Raw genomic sequence first — 11654 nt, forward strand, 5'->3', positions numbered from 1 at the left:
TTCTTCCAGGGATCATTCTTGTGAGCATAATAAGCCCACAGAGGCAGAAGTCCTGTCACCAGAATTCCTTTTATTTAATAACTCAACAGCTGAACAACCATGACCATTCTGTTTGCTGTCTACACCGTTCCAAGCATTTTCTGGCATCTCTGACTTTATCTATATAAATGTTTCTGGAACATCCATTCACCGGAGAAAGGAGCTACGCTCCGAAAGCTCGTGTTTGAAACAAACCTGTTGGACTTTAACCTGGTGTTGTAAGACTTCTTACTGTACACCAGGAGTGCAGAGTTATATACACAGAAAGGGGTTCCCTGATTGGGCCACTAATCAGGGAACTCTGATTCTAATTGGCCAATCTCAAAGGCCTGGCCTAAGTCATTACACCCCTCCCCCCCCCAAAGTCCGAGGAGCCCCAATGGCCCTTGTGACTCAGTGGTCTCCTGCTTCTTTTCTGCGCCGGGTCCGGCTCCTCAACTTCGGCCTCCGACGTAGGGGGGGATATAACGGCTGGGTGCCCGTCTTTTCCGATGCAAGCGCCTGAAGGACGGTTCACCCCTTTCCTCCGGCAGCAGGGGTAAAGCTGCGGCATCACTCACGGTGTCCATATTCGAGTCTGATGTCCTTGCCAGTGGTATCGGAGCGGCGTGAATAGTTTGTCGGAGAGGACTCTCCACGGTCCTTGGTATGCTGGTCTGAGTCAGCTCTGGAGGAGGAAACAAATCTGAGGCCCGCACCTCGTCAAGGTTTTTCTTTATTACATATTTTCCCACATGTATTCATACTACACAGATCCTGTCCTGGCCTTGGCTGTTCCTGCTACCTATGTGGGGCCATTCGCATAATTTCTGACCCATGCTGAAGTACCTTTCTCGGTGAGTGTTGTCATGGCCCCTGCATTGGGCCTCTTGGTGTCGCTCTATTCTGCCACCTAAATTTGGGAATAGTAGACTCAGCCAGGTTCAGAGACGTCTGCCCATGAGTAGCTATGCCGGTGCTATTCTGTTGTGGCGTGTGGAGTTGTTCTGTCGTCAAATAGCCAGCGTGACAGTTTGGTGTCCAATGATGCTGCTGACTGTTTCTTCAACCCGACTTTTAAGGTCTGGACGGCTCTCTCCGCAAACCATTCAATGCCGGGTGGTATGATGCCGTCCTTGGCATTCTTGGCACTGACTTACAAATGCTGCTATGTCTGTGTCCAGGCCCAGCCCCCAGATATAGCTTCTGGTCAGCATCTTCATTTTTGAAACTCCAGGGTACCTATGATATAGTTCAGCTAGTATGGCTTGACAGCTTTGACTTGAGACTATTACTCGAGCCCCCCATAGCAGGATCCCGTCTTCCACAGTGATCTGCTCTCTTCTGCTCCAGTAAGGGTAGAATTCTGCCTGGACCGGTCTTTCCATCTCCCCAGTTAGCACCATGTGTTTTATTTTTGATAAAACCGGGTCCCTTTGGGTCCATCAACAAATCTTTTGTGCAGCCACTGGAAGGGTGTCCAGGAAATGTAACGTCATCACAGTTTCCTCCATTTTGGGTACTAATGGCGGGGCGTCCGTTAATGGCAGCCTGCTTAGTGCATCGGCGTTTGCCGCCCGGGTTCCTGGCCGATGCCCCAGTTGATACTGGTACGCCGCCAGTAGTAGGGCCCAGCGTTGGATCCGGGCCGATATTGGTGGTATGGCTTTGTCTTCTTTCAACAAACCCAACAATGGCTTGTGGTCTGTAATTATAGTGAATTTCCACCCATACAAGTACGGGTGAAATTTCTTCACTGCGAAGATCACAGCCAGTCCTTCCTTTTCGATTTGGCCGTACTTTCGTTCTGCTGCTGCCAGCGTCCTTGAAGCAAATGCTACAGGTCGTTCCTGTCCGTTTTGCCCTCTGTGTGCCAAAACTGCACCAATGCCATATGGAGACACGTCGCACGTGAGCACCAACTCTTTCCTGGGGTTGTAGTGTGCCAAGAGGTTCTCTGAGGAAAGTTGTTCTTTTATCTTCTTGAAAGCCCTGTCTTGGCGGGTGGGCCACTCCCAGGCTTGCCCCTTTTTTAGTAATTGGTGTAGGGGGTCCAAGATAGAAGCTCTGTTCTGTATGAACTTTTCATAATATATCACCAGTCCTAAAAAGGATCTTCACTCCTGGATTGTGGTGGGGTCCAGGGCATCTTTAATCGCCCTCACCCGATCCTCCAAAGGGTGTAGCCCCGATTTGTCAACCTTGTACCCCAGATAGGTTACTTGAGGTGCTAGGAAAACACATTTCTCCCTCTTTAGGCACATGCCTGCTGCTGAAAACCTCCTAAGGACTTCCTCCAGTTTTGCAGATGTTCTGCCTTTGTTTTTCTTGTCATGAGGACGTCGTCCAGGTAAATGGAGACTTGTGGTAGTCCTTGCAATATATTTTCCATTATCCTCTGCAATATCGCACAAGCTGACGATACCCCGAAGGGTAATCTTTGATACTGAAAAAGGCCCTTCAGGGTGTTTATCGTTGAGAATTTTTGGGACTCTTCGTCCAGCTTCAGCTGTAAATATGTGTGGCTCATATCCAGCTTTGAGAATCGGAGTCCTCCAGCCAGCTTTGCATACAAATTCTCAATCTGGGGAATTGGCTATTTCTCCAGTTGTGAGTAGTGATTAACCGTTTGTTTGAAATCTCCACAAAGGCAGACCGAGCCGTCCGGCTTAAGGATAGGCACCATGGGTGTCGCCCATTCTGCAAACTGGACCAGTTTTATTATTCCCTCGTGCTCCAATCATTTTATTTCCATATCGACTTTCTGCCTTAATTTGAAGGGTACTGGTCGGGCCTTGTAGAATTTTGGGACTGCCTCTGGATCTACATGCAATGTCGCCTTTGCTTCCTTTATTGTTCCGAGCCCTTCTCTGAAAATCTCTGGGTATTTGTACAGTAGTTCGCCCAGGCGACCATTTTCCAGCTGGAAAATGTTTACCCAATCCAGCTGGATCTCTTTTAGCCAGTTTCGTCCCAATAAGCTTGGCCCCACACCTTTCACTCCCATTAAAAGCAGCCTAACCAGTTGTTCTCCATAGGCCACAGTTTCATGCGTTGTTTCCAACTCTCTCAGTGGTTCCCCGGTGTATGTCCTCAGTTTTGCCAAGGTTCTGGTTAGGAACAAGGGTTGGAGTCCAGTGCGAATTTTATTGAATACTGTTTCCCCTATCACTGATACGGCTGCTCCAGTGTCGATTTCCATCAGTGTGGGAAGTCCATTCAACCTTATGGATAATTTAATGGGTTTTGATTACACCATTGTTACACAATTTAGTTGTTCCTCGTCAGAGGTAGGTGGGGCTTTTAGGGTATGCATTCTCCTGTACCCCAGCCTACGTGACCTTCTCCAAGATGATGGTTTTGGGCTTCTACTTCTCCTTTCTGGCTCCGATCTCTGGCAACAACTACAATATTTTGCCGGGCAAAAGGCTGCAGGGGCTGCCGTCTGTCTGGACCTAATATTCCCTTGCTTAGGAGCGGTTCTGCGAGTGGGCCTGGTTAACTTAATATCCAAATCGTTCTTGAGAGTGGCTATGCAGTTGCCTATCCCCTAGCGGTAGTCTCTTAACTCAGTTTCACTGGTGTGGGTATCTGCCTCCATCGGAGTACACTGTAACTCATGCGCTCCGCTTGCCTCTTTTACTAAGGACAAAGCCAGCTGCAATGCTTGTTTGAAATCCAGCTCGGCCTCTGCTAACAGACGTTTCTGTATTGCTACATTATTTATCCACATACCAAACGGTCTCAGAGCATCTCATTTAGCATAGGGCCAAATTCAAAGCCTCTGTTAATCGCCTTAATCTTGTTAAAATGTTTGTAACTGACTCCCCAGTGTCGCGGAATGCTGAATAAAACCGGTACCTTCGCAGGATCAGAGGTGGCTTAGGGTCATAGTGCTCTTTTACTAAGTCTGTCAATTCCTGGAAAGTTTTTGCGTCCGATGCCTCAGGAAAAGTGAGACTGCACACAATGGCAAAGGCTGCAGGCCCAAACGCGGTCAGCAGAATGACCCGTTGCTTTTCATCTGGAATTATATCGTTTGCTGTAAAGAAGTACTTCATCCGCTCTGCATATTGGGCCCAGTCTTCCACTGCAGGGTCAAAAGAGTCCAACTTTCCGAATAAAGGCATTTTGTCTGTCAGTGGCTTACCCTCAATATGCAGCGGCTGCTGACGAGCAGGTATCTTCGAGTTGTTCCGTTTTCCTCGTCGCCACTATAATAAGACCACGGAGGCAGAAGTCCCGTCACCAGAATTCCTTTTATTTACAAACCCAACCATTACAAACTCAACAACCATGACCATTCAATCTGCTGTCTACACCAGGAGTGCAGAGGATCTGACAGTCCCCATTATATACACAGAAAGGCGTTCCCTGCTTGGGCCACTAATCAGGGAACTCGTATTCTAATTGGCCAATCTCACAGGTCTGGCCTAAGTCACTACATGAACCTCCTCTGGACCCTTTCCAAGGCCAGAACATCCTTCCTTAGATACGGGGCCCTGAACTGCTCACAATTCTCCAAATGGGGTCTGACCAGAGCCTTATACCGCCTCAGAAGCACATCCCTGGTCTTGCCCCCTCGACATGAATGCTAACATTGCATTTGCCTTCCTAACTGCCGACTGAACCTGCACGTTAACCTGAAGAGAATCATGAACAAGGACTCCCAAGTCCCTTTGTGCTTCTGATTTCCTCAGCATTTCCCCATTTAGAAAATAGTTTTTGCCTCCATTCCTCCTTCCAAAGTGCATAACCTCACACTTTTCCACATTGTATTTCATCTGCCACTTCATTGCCCACTCTCTGAGCCTGTCCAAATCCTTCTGTAGCCCCCCTGCTTCCTCAATACTACCTGTCCCTCTACAGATCTTTGTATCATCTGCAAACATAGCACCAGTGCCTTCAGTTCCTTCTTCCAGATCATTAATGTATATTGTGAAAAGTTATGGTCCCAGCACAGACCCCCTGACATACACCACTAGTCACCGGCTACCATCCTGATAAAGACCCCTTCATCCCCACTCTCTGCCTTCTGCCAGTCAGCCAATCTTCTATCCATGCCAAGATCTTACCCTTAACACCATGGGCTTTTAACTTATTTAACAGTCTCCTATGCGGCACCTTGTCAAAGGCCTTCTGGAAATCTAAATAAATCATGTCCACTGGTTCTCCATTGTCTAACTTCCTTGTTACCTCCTCAAAGAACTCTGACAGATTTGTCAGACGTGACCTCCCTTTGACAAAGCTGTGCTGGCTCAGTCCTATTTTAACCATGCACTTCCAAGTACTCCACGATCTCATCTTTAATAATGGCATCTAAAATCTTACCATGACCGAAGTCAGGCTAACCAGCCTATAATTTCCTGTCTTCTGCCTCCCTCCCTTTTTAAACAGTGGTGTTACATTAGCGGGGGCTTAGGAGAGGGAGAATCTCCAAACCCCAGACACCCTCCTTCTACCTCTTCCCCAAAATCCACAAACAGGACTGTCTGGGTATGCCCACTGTGTCAACCTGTTTGTGCCTCCAAGGTCTTGACTCCATACTCATTCTTCTTGGCCAGTCCCTTCTCACCTACATCTGCAATTCCTCTGATGTTCTACATCATAGCAACAACTTCCAGTTCCTTGGTTCTAACCGCCTCCTCTTAACCATGGATGTCCAATTCTTCTATACCTCCATTCCCCACCAGGATGGTCTGCAACTCCCCGCTTGTTCCTTGAACAGAGGCCTGAACAATCCCCATCCACCACTATCCTCCTTCTGGCTGAACTTGTCCTCTCACTGAATAATTTCCCCTTTAACTTGTCTCATTTCCTCCACACCAAAGGCATAGCTGTGGGTACCTGCATGGGTCCCAGTTTTTCTTGTCACTTTCTGGGGTATGTGGAACATTCCTTGTTCAAGCCCTACTCCGAGACCCATCCACAATTCATTTGTGTTTCTGTGCTGCTTCATGTTCCCATGTGGACCTGTTTTTGCTTCTAATTTCCACCCCTCTATCACCTTCACATGGTGCATCCCCATTCCATTTCTTGACCTCCCTATCTCCATTTCTGGTGATAAACTGCCCTCTAGTATGCATTACAATCTCACCGACTCCCACAGCTACTTCGACTACAGCCCTTCACACCCCAGATCCTGTAAGGACTCCATTCCATTCGCCCAATTCCTTTGCCTCCATCGCATTGGTTCTGTAGATGCCAATTTCCAAAAAAGGTGCTGTTGACATGTCTTCATTCTTCCTTAATCGTGTTTTCCCACACCTCTGCTCTCACCCCTTATCCTCCCTCCCAGAACCAGGATAGAGTCCTCCTAGTCCTCATTTTTCACCCCACCATCCTCCACATTCAAAGAATCATAATCCGCCAGTTCTGCCAACTCCAGCATGATTTCACCACCAAACATATCTCCCACTCACTAACTACCACTGTCAAGCATTCTGCAGGGACTGTTCCCTCCGGGCCACCCTGATCCACTCCTCCATCACCCCCAACACCTTACTCTCGTCCTACGTCACCTTCCCATGCAATCGCAGAAGGTGCAACACCTGCCCCTTTACCTCCTGCATCCAAATATCTCAGCACACGCTTCATGTGCACCTCCTTCAATCTGGTCTATTGCATTCGCTGCTTCCAAGGGACAGACTAACCACTTTGTAGAACACCTCCGGTCCATCCGCAAGCAGGAACCAGACCTTCCTGTCGCTTGCCATTTCAACTCACCATTCTGCTCTCACATCTATATGTCCGTCCTTGACCTGCTGCCATGTTCCAGTGAAGCCCAGCACAAACTGGAGGAACAGCACCTCATCTTCCGATTCGGCACGTTGCAGCCTTCCAGATTTAACACTGAGTTCAACAACATCAGACTGTGAACTCTCTCCTCCACCTTAACCCCATTTTTATTTCTATCAATTTATTTTAATTTCTTCCATCAATCTGTTTGCCCTCACCATTGTCTCCCCACCCCACTCGGGTCATCTGTTCCCTGTTCCTAGCTGTCCTTTGATACACTGCTCACCTTTTTTTCTTCCATTAGCATATTCTGATCTCTAAATATGCCACTATCCGCACCCTCCATCGTCATTATCACCCCAGTCCAACGCCGGTATCTCCACATCATTATCGCCACCATTTACATTCCCTTTGTCTTTCTGTCCATACACCTTTGTCAATCTCCACCTATCACTGGCCCTCTAACCAGCGCCAAGCAAGCGCACCCCCCCCCCCCCACCCCACAGTATACTCCTGACCCTATTTCCAGTTCTCTTCAGCTTTGACAAAGAGTCATCCAGATTCAAAACACCTTCACTTTCCATAGATGCTATCAGACCTCCTGAGATTGTCCAGGATTTTCTGTTTCTTGTTTGTGAAATTATGAACCTTCTGAGTTAGATTTTCCATCTGTGATATTTAGTGCATCAGGGGTTTGGTGCCATTTCCTAACATACAAACACAGCATGGACTACAAGTGCTGAAACCGATAAATTACTATTTTGATCATCCATTTTTGGTGTGGTTGACTGCACTCAAAGAGGACACCTCCCTCCCAGGCTAGTAAATCACAGTCTAATTGACCAGAGTTGGATACAATAGATGGTGGTTTGCCTATTGAATATGCTAATGTTGCTCAGATAGATTTCATCATTGGTACTTATTTGCATCCATATCTGAAACACATTCTAGAACAAACCCAAGTTAAGAAATCAATTTGATGTATTTGTAATGACTTTCTTTTCAATTTAGGTGGATGACAGAAAAAGCGAAGCAACACCGTGAATCCATCACTGTCGCACTGTCCTTTTGTTGCAAACCTCTCAACTCTGCACTGTGTCCTCTCAACTCTGCGCTGTGTCCTCTTGTCACTTCTTGTGAAGCTGCCGTAACTGAAACTAATTTCTGAGCTCACGGAGCATTGATTTATTCTTGATACAATTATGTCTTGGAATTCATGATCATTTCAAAAATAATTATTAAAGTTGAAGTTATTTGTTGGAAATATCTCCTGTTCTTGTGTCACGTTAAAATGTTTCTTGTGTATCAGATTTAATTAAAACCTGTACAAAGTTGTAAAAAAGAACTTGTTTGTTTTTGTTGGAGTTGTATTTCCACCATCTCATCCCGATAATCACTTCACTGCAATTCTCTGTACCATTCTGCTTAATGGGCTCCCTCAAGCCCCAATTTTAACTCAGAGTGGCAATCCAGCTGGTGGTGATGAACATCAACCCCAGCCCCACCCTCTCCTGCCTGCTAACTTCAGCAGTATGAAGCCTCAAAGAACAAAGAAAAGTACAGCACAGGAACAGGCCCTTCAGCCCTCCAAGCCCGTGCCGACCATGCTGCCCGACTAAACTACAATCTTCTACACTTCCTGGGTCCGTATCCCTCTATTCCCATCCTATTCATGTATTTGTCAAGATGCCCCTTAAATGTCACTATCGACCCTGCTTCCACCACCTCCTCCGGAAGCGGGTTCCAGGCACCCACTACCCTCTGTGTAAAAAAACTTGCCTCGTACATCTACTCGAAACCTTGCCCCTCACACCTTAAACCTATGCCCCCTAGTAATTGATCCCTCTACCCTGGAGAAAAGCCTCTGACTATCCACTCTGTCTATGCCCCTCATAATTTTGTAGACCGCAATCAGGTCGCCCCTCAACCTCCGTCGTTCTAGTGAGAACCGACCAAGTTTATTCAATCGCTCCTCATAGCTAATGCCCTCCATACCAGGCAACATCCTGGTAAATCTCTTCTGCACCCTCTCTAAAGCCTCCACATCCTTCTGGTAGTGTGGCGACCAGAAGTGAACACTATATTCCAAGTGTGGCCTAACGAAGGTTCTATACAGCTGCAACATGACTTGCCAATTCTTATACTCAATGCCCAGGCCAATGAAGGCAAGCATGCCGTATGCCTTCTTGACTACCTTCTCCACCTGTGTTGCCCCGTTCAGTGATCTGTGGGCCTGTACACCTAGATCTCTCTGACTTTCAATACTCTTGAGGGTTCTACCATTCACTATATTCCCTCCCTGCATTAGATCTTCCAAAATGCATTACCTCACATTTGTCTGGATTAAACTCCCTCTGCCATCTCTCCGCCCAAGTCTCCAAATGATCTAAATTCTGCTGTATCCTCTGACAGTCCTCATCGCTATCCGCAATTCCACCAACCTTTGTGTCATCCGCAAACTTACTAATCAGACCAGTTACATTTTCCTCCAAATCATTTATATATACATTATTATATACAATATAAAATTATTATATCATTGCATGCCGCCCCAAAATTGTTGGCAAATGAAAATGAAGGCCATCAAGAGACCATCGGCTAAGACAAAAGGTCTCCAGCCCTCAACTAAGTCACAGGGTGGGGGTTTAGGGAGGGACTGTGTAGTATAAGGGTCTAGCATATACAGTGTTAAAATGTGTGACTAAGTACAGTACTGTCCGCAAAGTGATGTGGGAGAACACCTGATCCTCACCTTGAACAGAGCTGTGTATAGAAACAAGCACAGAAACAGCACCAGCTTTGGGTCTTTACTGTACCTATGTTATAATTCTCAGTCGATAATAAAGAATACTACTAAATTGCCTAAGGCTATAAATATTTATCACCTGCCAAACATCTTACAACAGAACTTTGATCAGAAAGGATGAAGTACATGACTGGGATGGCAAAGCCTTTGTGTGGGACCAGGAAATGGAGCAGTGGTTTATCGGGTAAATCACAGAAAGTGAAGACACATTGTCAAAAGACCTGGGGCTGGATTCTCCAGTGGCCGACACCAAAATCGTGTTTGACGATCAGCCAGAGAAGCAAAGTTCCCAACCGAATCGGGTCGGTGCCGCTTTCATGATGCTCCGCCCCCTCTAAAGCGATGTTCTCAGAGAGTACACCGTGTGACGTATCGACAGCCTCAGGATATTGCCTGAGGCCCGCCCCCTGATGCTCCACCCTCTATCGGCCGAGTTCCCGATGGTGCGGGACACGTGTCGTCTCGCCCATTGGGAACTCAGTGTGGCGGCTGCGGACTTAGTCCAGTGCCACCAGTCGGGGGAGAGCCGATCCATGGGGAGGGGGGACTTTATCAGGTGCTGGGGGCTCTGTGGGGGGATAGTGCAGGGCACGCTAGCTGGCCCGGGGGGGCACTATTTCGCAGGCCGCGAGCAGCCTCCGCCATTTAACACCCATGCCCCCAGCCAAGCGGAGGATCGGTGGCCGTTTTACCCTATTCTGGCATAAAACGCCACCGTTCCCACGTCAGTGTGAGGACATAACCCCGGAATTGGAGAATCCAGCCCCTAACTTTGGTGATGGTACAGAGGAGGAAAAGATATAATGAAGACATTTAGAGGAGTTGAGACACTAATACAAGACTGCAGATGACCACACATAGAAAAGCTGGATCAGGATGTGCAGTGACTGAAAAAGACAAGGACCAGGAAACATGGAATTGCAAGAAGGGAAAAAGTCCAAGGACCGGGATTTTCCGCTGTTATCCATGGTGGGTGTCATAGTGGGCAAGAGTGGGAAATACCGTGAGGTTAAAAAAATTCACTTTACTTGTGCACAGTATGTTCCTTGATGACAAGGTTGTGAAGGCTATTTGAATACATTTAATTCATATGAATACTCATTGTAAAGCATGTGTTCAGGTATCGTCCTCCTACGCATAATCAAAGGATATTTTAGACATTGAATTAGGCCAAAGTGCCTCACAACATTGTCTCAGCGACGTGCACTTTGTGACCAGCACTTGTGATTTTGAGGATTGTTCGCCTACCTTTCTTTCATCATTCATCAAATATATGTATTTAAATATATTGGTGTAAATTTCCCATTCCGTTGCTTGCCAATTTTCCAAATTATCCACACATGCATCTTAACATTAATTAGAAAAACACAGTTTTTGTTAGGGCATTATCACCCCAGACTGACTATTACCATAGAAACGGGATTACCCGTGCTGGGATAGCAGCCCAGTTCTTACAATACAATGGGGTATTTTGGCTAGTTGACGTCACTGACCTTGCATTCTCAAGCATCGCGCAGATGTGAAAATCTAAGTTTAATGAAAGAAATTAAAGTGCATGATCTGGATTAACCCTTAGTGGGACTTCCGGTGGCGGCAATGAGGAGCTAAGCCACACATTCGGCAGCTCCCGCTGAAAACGGACTTTGGGGCTCTTTTCAGGGCCCCCAACAGAGCTGTGTCGGCAAATCCTGACGTGGGAAGAGGACAGGAGTCGACCCCTACGGTCCTATGGTCCGGACCAGGAGTGGGGTAAGGAGGAAAACGGAGAAAGCACTCCTGAAAAAGCGGGGGAAGGAAGACAAAATGGCGGCCGGCGGAAACCCGGAGGACTGGAGGCAGTGGGCGCAGGAGCAGCAGGCGACTCTTCTGTGCTGCTTCCAGGAGCTTAAGTTGGAGCTGCTGGAGTCGTTGAAGGTAACCACCAGAGAGCTGATGGAGACCCAGACAGCCCAGGGGGCTGCGATCCGGGAGCTGCAGAAGTAGGCCTCCGAAAGGGAGGATGAGGCCGTGGCCGTCGCGGGGAGGGTGGAGATGCACGAGGCTCTCCATAAAAGATGGCAGGAGCGGTTCGAGGAGCTGGCCAACCGGTCGA

General features: G+C 47.5%; 1 protein-coding gene across 1 annotated transcript in view; it reads left to right on the forward strand.

Annotated features, from left to right (window-relative positions):
• Positions 1-8098, forward strand: part of LOC119975906 (H-2 class II histocompatibility antigen, A-U alpha chain-like) — an 82817-nt gene extending 74719 nt beyond the window's left edge. The window contains exon 5 of the mRNA XM_038815843.1: positions 7768-8098. The gene's annotated coding sequence lies outside the window, so the exon portion shown is untranslated. The remainder of the gene's footprint in view (positions 1-7767) is intronic.
• Positions 8099-11654: the final 3556 nt, after the last annotated feature.

The sequence above is a fragment of the Scyliorhinus canicula genome, chromosome 13, assembly GCF_902713615.1.
Source record: "Scyliorhinus canicula chromosome 13, sScyCan1.1, whole genome shotgun sequence".
NCBI lineage: Eukaryota > Metazoa > Chordata > Chondrichthyes > Carcharhiniformes > Scyliorhinidae > Scyliorhinus > Scyliorhinus canicula.